This window comes from Rhincodon typus, unplaced genomic scaffold (assembly GCF_021869965.1).
Source record: "Rhincodon typus isolate 14 unplaced genomic scaffold, sRhiTyp1.1 hic_rhity00004963, whole genome shotgun sequence".
Lineage (NCBI taxonomy): Eukaryota > Metazoa > Chordata > Chondrichthyes > Orectolobiformes > Rhincodontidae > Rhincodon > Rhincodon typus.
In genome coordinates, this window is record NW_025970601.1 from 3,102 (window position 1) to 11,870 (window position 8,769).

The window sequence follows — 8,769 nt, forward strand, 5'->3', positions numbered from 1 at the left end:
AGTGGCCAAAAACAGCATGAAACTAGAAGATTGGGAAAACTTTAAATGTCAACGGAAAGCCACAAAAAGAGCTATAAAGAAAAGTAAGATAGAACATGAGAAAAAACTAGCACAGAATATAAAGACAGATAGCAAAAGTTTCTATCAATATATAAAATGAAAAATAGTGGCTAAAGTAAACGTTGGCCCTTTAGAGGATGAGAAGGGGAATTTAGTTATGGGATATGATGAAATGGCCGAGACACTGAACAGGTATTTTGTATTGGTCTTCACAGTGGAGGACACTAATAACATGCCAGTAATTGACAAAGAGACGAAGGTAGGTGAGGACCTGGAAACAATCATTATTATGGAAGAGGTAGTGTTGGGCAAGCTAATGGAGCTAAAGATTGATAAGTCTCCTGGCCCTGATGGAATGCATCCCAGGGTACTAAACGAGATGGCAGGAGAAATAGCAGGTGCACTGGCGGTAATTTCCCAAAATTCGCTGGACTCTGGGGCAGTCCCAGCAGATTGGAAAACAGCAAATGTGACGCCACTGTTTAAAAAGGGAAGTAGACAAAAGATGGGGAATTATATACTGGTTAGCTTGACCTCTGTAGTGGGGAAGATGCTTGAGTCTATTATCACGGAAGAAATAGCAAGGCATCTTGATAGAAATTGTCCCGTTGGGCAGACGTAGCATGGGTTCATGAAGGGCAGGTCATGCTTGACAAATTTTTTGGAATTCTATGAAGACATTACGAGCAAGGTGGACAATGGGGACCCAGCGGATGTGGTGTACCTAGATTTCCAAATGGCCTTCGACAAGGTGCTGCACAAGAGGCTACTGCATAAGATAAGGATGCATGGCGTTAAGGGTAAAGTATTAGCATGGATAGAGGATTGGTTGACTAACAGGAAGCAAAGAGTGGGGATAAATGAGTGCTATTCTAGCTGGCAGTCAGTGACTAGTGGTGTGCCTCAGGGATCGATGTTGGGACCGCAATTATTTACAATTTATATAGATGATTTAGAGTTGGGGATCACGTGTAGGGTGTCAAAGTTTGCAGATGACATTAAGATGAGTGGCAGAGCAAAGTGTGCAGAGGACTGTGAAATTTTGCAGAGGAACATAGATACATTGAGTGAGTGGGCAAAGGTTTGGCAGATGGAATACAATGTAAATAAATGTGAAGTCATACATTTTAGTAGGAGTAATAGTAAAAAGGATTATTACTTAAATGGTAAAAAGTTGCAGCATGCTGCTATGCAGAGGGATCTGGGTGCCCTTGTGCATGAATCACAGAAGGTAGGTCTGCAGGTACAACAAGTAATTAGAAAGGCAAATGGAATTTTGTCCTTCATTGCTAAAGGGATTGAGCTTAAAAGCAGAGAGGTTATGTTGCAGTTGTACAAGGTGCTGGTGAGGCCACACCTGGAGTACTGTGTGCAGTTTTGGTCTCCTTACTTGAGAAAGGATGTACTGGCACTGGAGGGGATGCAAAGGAGGTTCACTAGGTTGATTCCGGAGTTGAGAGGGTTGGCTTATGAGGAGAGACTGAGTAGATTGGGATTATATTCATTGGAATTCAGAAGATTGAGGGGGGATCTTATAGAAACATACAAAATTATGAAGGGAATAGATAAGATAGAAGTAGAGAGGATGTTTCTACTGACAGGTGAAGCTAGGACAAGAGGGCAGAGCCTCAAGATTAGAGGGAGCAGATTTAGGACTGAATTGAGAAGGAACTTCTTCACCGAGAAGGTTGTTAATCTATGGAATTCCTTGCCCAGTGAAGTAGTTGATGCTACTTCAGTAAACGTTTTTAAAGATAAAGTAGATTTTTTTTGAACAATAAAGGAATTAAGGGATACCGTGAGAACGCGAGTAAGTGGATCCGAGTCCACGAAAAGATCACCCATGATCTTATTGAATGGCGGAGCAGGCTCAAAGGGCCGGACGGCCTACTCCTGCTCCTAGTTCTTATGTTCTTATGTTCAATCAGCCGCTTCGTGTCCATCCTTGGGAGGCAAGATCCTACAACCGGGGCCAAACATCTCAATGCACTGAGCACAGGCTCAGGAAAACACAGGGAGATTCCATTCCGCTCAGTAAACTTCAGAGCAACATTGACACAATCTCCAAATGAGTGGAACTTACTCTGAGCCTCACTTGGGAAACCTCATTTGATACAACGAGTGAAAACCTGTTCCTTCTGAACAGTTGGTCCCGTGTGGAAAAGGGCGAAAATCATTTTACATTTCACAACGGCTGCAGCAAATTCTCCTTGATCTTCGAATCTTTTTAACCGAACTGTGAAAATCCAGTCCCCAGATGCGAAACTGCAGAATTTGCTGATGTACCGAACAAACAAAGTGCTGAATGTATTGAGTGAGACTGGGCAGACAGACATGCATTTCACACAGTCCGTAACAGAAATAATTGGGTTTATTGAAGCAGATTCACCGTCTCTCAGACTGACTGACAGTCGCACGGGCAACACAAGGATGAGGTTGAATCTAGCCTCTCTGCTCCTATGATGCTGCTTGGCCTGCTGTGTTCATCCAGCCCTGCACCTTGTTGTCAAGGATGAGGGCACCGACATTAAAATATGAATTTTGAATGTTAAATCCCGGAGCAAGTGCTGAAAGTGGATTATAATGGTCTGAAAAATGGAAGATGTAACTGATCTTATTTGTGATTGAGAGGAATGAACTGGAAACTTGTGACTTTCCAGGTGGATCATCTTTGGCACATTGAAATTAGGTTGCAGGGGATTTGGCTCCGTGTGAAATGGGAAAATAAGTGGCATTTCATTGAGCCCAGCTAGCTCAGTTGGTAGAGCATGAGACTTTTAATTTCAGGGTCATGGGCTTGAGCCCCACGCTGGGCGTCATTCCCTCTTGCAACTTTACTTTCTGAGGTGAAGCCGAGCTATTCAGTCTTCCAGCAGCTTTAGCTCCGCCTAAAACATGGTTTCTCTTCTGCTGCTTTGATTAAGATACTGGTTTCCTGTTTCAGAGTGCAAATTGTTTCCACTTCACTGGAAATCCCAGAGATCAGTTTGTAGGTGCAGCCGCTTGTATAATAAATGACAAGACTTTTAAAGGGGCAAACCCAACTCCAATCCTACACCAACAAGACCGTTCAGAGTCACAGAATGAGAATGGTCACTTCCTGGGCGGCTCCATGGCAAATGGAACTGAACCAGAATTACCAAATTCTGAGGATACCATGGAAAACATCAATGAAGTCTCGCTGAACGTTACCCAATTCACAGGGAAAATTATCTTCTTTTGTGATCGTGTGGGTTTATTCAATAAAATCTTCATTCTCGGTAACAGAGGGGAAAAATTGTTAGTTTTCAGTGTGTGACAGAAGTGATGTGGGTGAACCCGGAAATATGGTGCAGTGTTCTTTATCGAAGCACAATATACTTTCGCACAGGCACATTATATTTGTTGCTCAACGGAATCTCACAAGATGCGTTCGGCTTTGCATTGATATTGGCTTTGATAGAAGGCTATCGGCATCTGGCACAAAACTGATATTGTAGCCGGGCGTAGCTAAGCAGCAAAGAAAACAGACAAGATGAATGGGGTTCCTCACAAGAATTTTCCGGTGCCTTTGCATCAGTTGTGTGCAGTAGTATGATTGGAAAATGTCATATGTGAGCTGTAAATCCATGCTGTGGTGACATAGTTGAGCGGTTTAAGCTGCTGCGTTCAGGTTCTAACCTCTGAGAAAGTGTGGGTTCAAATTCCACTGTGGGCACCTGTTAGACCAAAGTTGCGTTTAACGTCTGGTTGTTTTGCCCAAAGTAATCTATGACGTGGGACAGCACAAAGCCTCCATCGGGTCAGAGTCCATGGTGCAGTAGTTATCACATGCGGAATGCTCCCAGCATGATAGTGGGAACAAGCAGGCTGCGCTGCTCCGCCATGTCCCAGGCAAGTTGCGTTGCTCACTGTATTCGCTGAAAATGAATGCAGATCGTTATTTTGCTGCTGGTGTGAAACAAAACCCTGCATTGAGTCTAGTTGCGGCTATTTGCCTTTTCTGGCGAAAAGGAGGGTATTGCGATGTGAAATTTCTCTCATTTCCTCATTTCTGTTCCGGTGAAGGGAGCTGATGAGCCACCTTCTTGATCCGCTGCAATCGTTGAGGTGCAGGCAGACCCGCATTGTTGATCAGAAGGGAAACCTCATCTAATCGAGACTGTGATTGCTCGCGTTCACTTTTCTTGGGTCATTCTTACTCTTATTCTTTTTATTTCCTGACTTGAGCAGTTTCCGGTAAGTGGCGATGGATTAAACTTCCAGTGTATTAGGAGGAGCAGTTTGGAAGTGCCCCGGGGTATTGGAGTATTGGCATCTGGTGGGAAATTGATATTGTAGCTGGGTATAGCCGAGCAGCTAAGAAAATGGACGAGGAGGATAGGCTTCCTTGAAGCCCTTACCGGTGCCTTCGCTTTTGTTGTGTTCCGCAGCAACATCGCAAAAATCATTTTTGAGAGAATCGCTCGTATAACATGGTGTCGTGTGACCTCTGGTATTTGCTCTTGCCCAGAAGTGGAAATCTTCGCCGGAATACTGACCGGCTAAGCAGAAAGATAGGGAAAGTGAAAGGAATTATGATAATGTTGCTGGTGCCTGGACTGCCTGTGGAACAATTTCGCAATGGGATCTGCCGTTCTCGGATTCTAAATCTGCTTACCATTCGAGACGAAGGATTTTTTTTTTTTTGAGCCACTTATTTTGCATCACAGGCTTAATAACTGTAAGTATGTTGCACGGTATTATCTCGTGCGCGGCTCACTCGGCTTTGTGCATTTTCCCTGCCGGCCGGTGCTGATCATTTTACACTTACACCGGAAAGTTATTCCGGTTTGAACAAGGGACCAAATCATATTCCAATATGAAAATGTAAATCCCAGAAATGTCGTAGAGCTCGTATTTTCTTTATCGGAATATACATTCTCACAGACACAAAGCATTTGTTGGTCACCGAGTCTAAAAATACGTTCAGCTTGTCATTCATTTTTGTTTTGATTGAAGGGCTGCGGGTATTTGTTGCAGCACATATCACAACCGTGAAGGTATCGGAAGAGTAGAATGGGGATCGATATAAACCAGTGACTAATCTCCCCAGAGCCCGATGTACAATAGTGAACATTCGGCCCCAGTGCCTGATGTTAGACTATGACCACTCTCCCCCAAAGCCCAGTATAAACCAGTGAACTTTCTCCCACAGAGTCCGATATAAAACAGTGAGCATTCTCTCGCAGAGCCCAACATAAAAGAGTGAACATTATACCCCAGAGCCCGATATGAAACGGTGACCATTCTCGTCCAGAGCCAAGTATAAAATAGTGACACCCGCTAATCCTCATAAACCCGCATTTAGCATGGCTTACCAACCTGGCCTGCACATCCCCGCACACAACGCGGCAATTTCCCATAGCAATTATATGAACTATATAAAGCCAAAAACAGGAAAGGCTTGTTGGATTAGTGGTATGACCCTTGCATAGGGTACTATGCAGTGTTAACATGTGAGAGGCCCTGGGTACAACTCCTCAATGAGCCCAGGTATGTTATTTCACTTTTGGGGGAGGGGGGATTACAATGCTGTCAGGCAAGAACTTCGGAGAGGAATTTGGGAATAGATGTTCTCAGAGAAATGCACGACAGAAATGTGGAGGTTGTTTAGGGAGCACTTGCTACACCTACTGGATGGGTTTGTCCCACTGAGACAAGGAAATGATGGTAAGGTGAAGGAGCCTTTGATGACGAGATACGTGGAACACCTAGTCAAGAGGAAGAAGGAAGCTGACTTAAGGTTAAGGAAAGAAAGATCAGACAGGGCTCTAGATGTCGACAAGGTAGCCAATAAGGAACTCAAGAATGGACTTAGGAGAGCAAGATGGGGGGGTATGGCAGGTAGGATTTAGGAAAATCCCAAGGCATTCTCTTCTTATGTGAGGAACAAGAAGATGGTCAGAGTAACGGTAGTGCCTAACAGGGATAGTGGAGGGAACTTCTGCGTAGAGCCGGATGAGGTAGGGGAGGTCCTTAATGAATACTTTGCTTCAGTATTCACCAGTGAGAGGGACCTTAACATTTGTGAGGATAGCATGAAAAAGGCAGATACGCTCGAACAGGTTGATGTTAGGAAGGAGGATGTGCTACAAATTTTGAAAAACATGAGGATAGATAAGTCCCCTCGGCCAGACGGGATATGCCCAAGGTTGCTACAGGAAGCGAGGGAAGAGAATGCTTCGCCTTTGGTGATGATATTTGCATCCTCAGTGTCTACTGGAGTAATACCAGATGATTGGAGGGTGGCAAATGTTATTCCCTTGTTCAAGACAGGGAATAGGGATAATCCTGGGAAATACAGAACAGTTAGTCATTCTGTGGTGGGCAAATTATTGGAGAGGATTCTGAGAGACAGTATTTATGATTATTTGGACAAGCACAGTTTGATTGGAAATAACTAATGTGGCTTTGTGAGGGGCAGGTCATGCCTCATAAGCCTTATTGAATCCTTTGAGGATGTGGCAAATTACATTGATGAAGATCGAGCAATGGCTGTGGTGCATATGGATTTTAGATAAGCATTTAATTAGGTTCCCCGGGGTGGGTTCATTTAGAAAGTTAGGAGACATGGGATTCATGGAAATTTGGCTGTCTGGATACAGAATTGCTGTCCAATAGAAGCCAGAGGGTTGCAATAGATGGAAATTATTCAGCCTGGAGCTTGGCAATCAGTGGTGTTCTGAAAGAATCTGTTCTGGGAACCCCACTCTTTGTGATCTTTATAAATGACTTGAATGAGGAAGTGGAAGGGTGGATTAGTAAGTTTGATGATGACACGAAGGTTGGTGGCATGGTGGATAGTGTGAAGGGCTGTTGGAGGTTGCAACGGGACATTGACAAGATGCAAAGCTGGGCAAAGAAGTGTCAGATGGAATTCAACCTGGAAAAGTGTGAAATGATTCATTTTGGAAGGTCGAATTTAAATGCAGAATATAGAGTTAATTGCAGGATTCTTGGCAATGTGGAGGAACAGAGGGATCTTGGAGTCATCGATAGACCCCTCAAAGTTGCTACCCAAGTTAATAGGGTTGTTAAGAAGGTGTATGGTGCGTTGGCTTTCATTGGCAAGGGAATTGAGTTCAAGAGCCGCAAGGTTATGCTTCAGTTATTTAAAACCCTGGTTAGACCACACTTGGAATATTGTGTTCAGTTCTGATCGCGTCATTATAGGAAGGATATGAAAGCTTTAGTGAGGGTGCAGAGGAGATTTACCAGGATGTTGCCTGGACTGGAGGCCAGGTCTTATGAGGAAAGGTTGAGGGAGCGAGGGCTTTTCTCTTTGGAGCGAAGAAGGATGAGCTGTGACTTGATAGAGGTATATAAGATGATGAGAAGCATAGATAGTGTGGATACCCAGAGACCTTTTCCCAGAGCAGAAGGGATTATTATGAGGGGGCATACTTTTAGGGTGATTGGAGAAAGATATAGTGGAGTTGTCAGAGGTAGGTTCTTTACAAAGAGAGTGGTGGATGCGTGGAATGCGCTGTCGGCGGTGGTAGTCGAGTCAGATACATTAGGGACATTTAAGCAAGTCTTGGACAGATGCGTGGATGATCGTAAAATATAGAGTATGCAGGGTAGTTTGATCTTAGAGTAGGATAATAGTTCGGCACAACATCGTGAGCCGAAGGGCCTGTGCTGTACTCTTCTATGTTCTATGTGTTCAATTCACCTACCCTGCACAAGTTTAGACAGTGGGAAGAAATTGAAGCACTCAGACGCAGACATGGAGAGAATGTGCATCCTCCACGCAGACATCGAATCTGGATCCTTTTTGCTGAAAGGCCCCAAAAATTCTTGGATCCAGCCTGGTCGAGAATTGAACCCCAGTCTCCCGCGTGACAGGTGGGGATACTAACCACTACAGTGCTGAGGACCTCGGATGCAAATGTCCCTTAAGCCCTTTACGTGTGCACCAATCAAATACAATCGCTCAAGTATCCAAATTCTATTTCTATTGCTTAGCCCATTGTCATCAATGCCATAGCATCACAAATTCACATCTGAATGCTTCTTAAAGTCATCAGGATTTCTGCCTCTAGGACACTTACAGGCGGTGGCTTCCAGATTCCAAACACCCGCTGGCTGAAAGCGTTTTTCCGAAAATTTACTCAAAACTTCCTTCCTCTTACATTAAATCTATGGCCCCTGGTGATCGATCCCTCCATCAAGGGGAAGCGTTTACATGAGTCTACCCTATCAATATCACTCATTATTTTGTACATCTCCTCTGCTCTAAGGAAAACGACCACAGTCTATTCGATCTCTCTTCATAACGGAAACTCTTCAGCCTAGACAATATCCTGGTAAATCTTTCCTGCACCGTTTCTGGTGCTATCACATCCCATAATAACGTGAATTACAGAACTGCACACAATACTATAGCGATAGCCAAATGAACAAATACAATAAATGATGCAGAAAGCCACAGAAACTGGTCTTTTCCGATGAAGTCTATTTTGCTCATTATTGCCATGTGTCGTTTTCCTAAGTCTGATGTTCCAATAATTATTGGTCCGTGTCTTTAAAAGCTGCTACATGAGTCTTGATCTCACCGTCCCAGTATCTAAATATTTCGTTTAGTTTAAAGTTCCCGGTGGTGAGACAGGCCACGTTCACAAAGCAACAGTGACCGCAACAAGACAGAATGAAAGCTGTCAATGTGAAAATGGAGGTTAGATTGTG

The 8,769-nt window shown here is 44.0% G+C and overlaps 1 non-coding gene across 1 annotated transcript; it reads left to right on the forward strand.

The window, feature by feature from the left end:
* Nucleotides 1-2,803: 2,803 nt before the first annotated feature.
* trnak-uuu lies at nt 2,804-2,876 on the forward strand. The gene has a single exon. It is a non-coding gene; the product is annotated as a tRNA-Lys (tRNA).
* Nucleotides 2,877-8,769: the final 5,893 nt, after the last annotated feature.